This window comes from Solea solea, chromosome 10 (assembly GCF_958295425.1).
Source record: "Solea solea chromosome 10, fSolSol10.1, whole genome shotgun sequence".
Taxonomy (NCBI): Eukaryota; Metazoa; Chordata; class Actinopteri; order Pleuronectiformes; family Soleidae; genus Solea; species Solea solea.
In genome coordinates this window covers 10,986,556-10,989,492 of record NC_081143.1, presented here as the reverse complement: position 1 = coordinate 10,989,492, position 2,937 = coordinate 10,986,556, and the positions used below count along the sequence as shown (strand labels likewise).

Below are 2,937 nucleotides of genomic sequence, written 5' to 3'. Positions count from 1 at the left end.
ATTTGTTTTGGAAAATGTAACTTTGTTTCAAGTTTTGTTCATTTGTTTCTGTATTTGTAAATTTGTTTCAAGTTTTGTAATACTGGTTTGCACTTATAGGCCACCGTAATATAGACATACTGTACACTGCAAAAGGACCGTTTTAAGTGACACATTACACAAGTAAACATTTTAAATGTGTTCATGTTTTGTCATTTATCTATTTTTTAGAGTTATTTTTGTTTCACTTTGTTGTTTTGACTTCTAAAACCAACGTTTTGTTATGCTTTTAGACACGAGACTGGAGGACTCAAATGCACGACACAACATCAATGCAAAGTCTAACAGAAAGTTTACTTAGTAATAATATAAACGCTCACAAGGAGGATCAAAAACATTAACAAAAGGCGCTCGTCAGGAGGATAAAACAAATCTCAACACGGGTAAACCAATCCAGGGAAACATGAATAACTTGCAATGAAAGAACTTGGCGACATAACTCTTGGACCAAACGATACAAACTGGCAACATGACAGGGGAAGACCAGAGGGGTATTCCAGAAAGCGGGTTATGTGAGAACTCTGAGTTTGTTAACCCTGAGATGAGGGAAACTCTGAGTTATCCGTTCCAGAAAGAGAGGTAACTTAAACTCTGGGTCTGTTACTGCAGTAACTTAGTCTGTGAACATAACCTGCTCGCTGGCAGGTTTACTATAAGAAACCCAGAGTTTCTACCTATCTTCTCCCACACGAAGAAAGCAGTTAGACACGGATTGCCCATTCATTAGAAATCCAATCGACATCGAAGCCGTATTTATTAGAAATGCATTACGTCGTGCGAGAATCTTCCGACCCAGATTAGACGTTTTGATTAAAAATAAAAGACAAATTCACATGTGATTTGGTTCTTCTTTATTCTCTAAAAGTACAAAAGCAACAGTCAGGATTTGTAATATAGTTCCAACTATTAACATATTTCACATATTCACCTGTTTCACCATGACAATGCACCCACCTCAACTGGCGTTCAAGTAATAGAATTTCCAAGTCTGTTTTACTGATTTGCCGGTCCAGGTACACCATTTCTTTCTCAGTTTTTTGAATGGTTTTCATTAGGTGCACCCTGTACAACTCTTTTACCGGCAACTGGGAAACATATGGACGACATTTAATTCCTGCAGTTCTACATACAGATTTAACATGGTATTGACTGAAAATCTCACTGTGTCAAGCTGTGCTCTAGAAGTTGATGGACCCTCCTCTTGGTGATGCCCAGCCATGTTCTGTTGAAGGACAAGGATGTGCTAGTTTGTCCATTATCTATGCTCATCACTTCAGTGTACATGTCAAACTCCAAATTCCACTCAAGAATGTAAATGAATATGAATGGGTAGAGCAGTGCCAGTAGCTATACATAATATTAAGACACACTTCAGTAGGCCCCTCCGGATCTCTCCCTGTGGCAGCAGACAGCGTTTCCTCATCATCATCCTCCTCCTCCTCCTCTTCCTCCTCCTCCTCCTCCTCCTGTGATGCAGGAAAATATACTGTTTCAGAATACTTTGAACTACCATCTGAGGCAAGATCTGAGTATGGAATACTTACAGCTGCAGGGTTAACAATTGTTTCAGTCGGAGGCTGAACCAGGCAGATTACACCATCCACAACTGTTGGGTGGGTGGATATATATTTGTTAAAAAGGAGGCATACATATACACACACATACATACATACATACATATACACATATATGTATATATATATACATATACATATATATATATATACACACATATACATATATATACATATATACATAACTATAGGCTATGGTACGATCTTACGGTTAAATGTTACGTCAATGGAATAGTACATTCAAACTTACGCGTTGACTCGGGCAGCAATTTTCTCCCATGCGGTCTCTCTCTCCTTCGCTGCTGCAGCTGTGTTGCATTCGCGGTGAAATATGTGCTCATATTCTCCGTAGCCCAGCATAAGGATCTCCAACTCCTTCGCACTGAAATATGTTGATCTTTTTTTTTCTCGGTTGTCATGGTGACTCGTGGTATCGGGGCTCCATTGATGATGGCTTTTTTCAGTGGTTGTGCACGCGCGTACCTCGAGGTTAACATACTCAGAGTTGATTGAACTAACTCAGATCAGCTGTTCTGGAACCGGATACTCAGAGTTTCCCGACTCAGAGTAAGTCAACTCAGAGTTCAGGGATAGACTCAGAGTGTGTTGAACCTGCTTTCTGGAATACCCCTCAGGACTATTTATGCAGGAGGTAGGTGGTAACAGGTGAAAGCAATCAGGGGCGGGGCAGACAATCAAAGTGGCGGGAAATCACACTAGGGGAGGAAGTCAGGGTCTGAAATGAGAGGGAAAAGTTAAGTAAATAAATAAAGTAAGTAGACATGAGTAAGTAGACATGAGTGACTTAACTTAACAAACTTGACGTGATATTACATGTTTAGTCGTTTGGATGTAAATAAGATATTTGCCTAAAGGATGACCATATTTTCAAACACCCAAACTTAGACGCTTTAAGTTCCATTTCACAAGTTTAATCTACTGTACTTTGGTCAGTTATAATAATGATTATAATAATTATAAACTTTATTTGTAAAGCACTTTTTAACAAAAATGTACTTCACAGAACAATCAAGCCCAATCACATTTTACTCGTCTGGTAAGGCAAAGAAAGAAAGAAGCCCAACAGTTCACACCATGATAGACTCAAAGATGTGCAGCATCTGCCTCGGCTGCTTGGGGCGAGAGGATAATAAGGGATGGAGGAGAGGTGGGGGACAGAAAGGGGGGAGAATAAAAAAAGAGAGGAGTAATGTAATGTAAAGTAAGGAGAGATGAGAGACTGTGACAAAAAATCAAATTCCCAGATTGGGCCATAGTGATACTTGAGATTAGGATGGGGACGTTTGGCCTTTTCTTTGCTTGG

General features: G+C 39.6%; 1 long non-coding RNA gene across 1 annotated transcript; it reads right to left on the bottom strand.

Moving 5' to 3' along the window:
* Positions 1-527: 527 nt before the first annotated feature.
* Positions 528-2,245, bottom strand: LOC131467311 (uncharacterized). The gene is made up of 3 exons (XR_009241488.1): positions 1,864-2,245; positions 1,410-1,645; positions 528-1,261 (listed from the first exon to the last, which is right to left on the bottom strand). It is a non-coding gene; the product is annotated as an uncharacterized LOC131467311 (long non-coding RNA).
* Between the last annotated feature and the right edge of the window lie 692 nt (positions 2,246-2,937).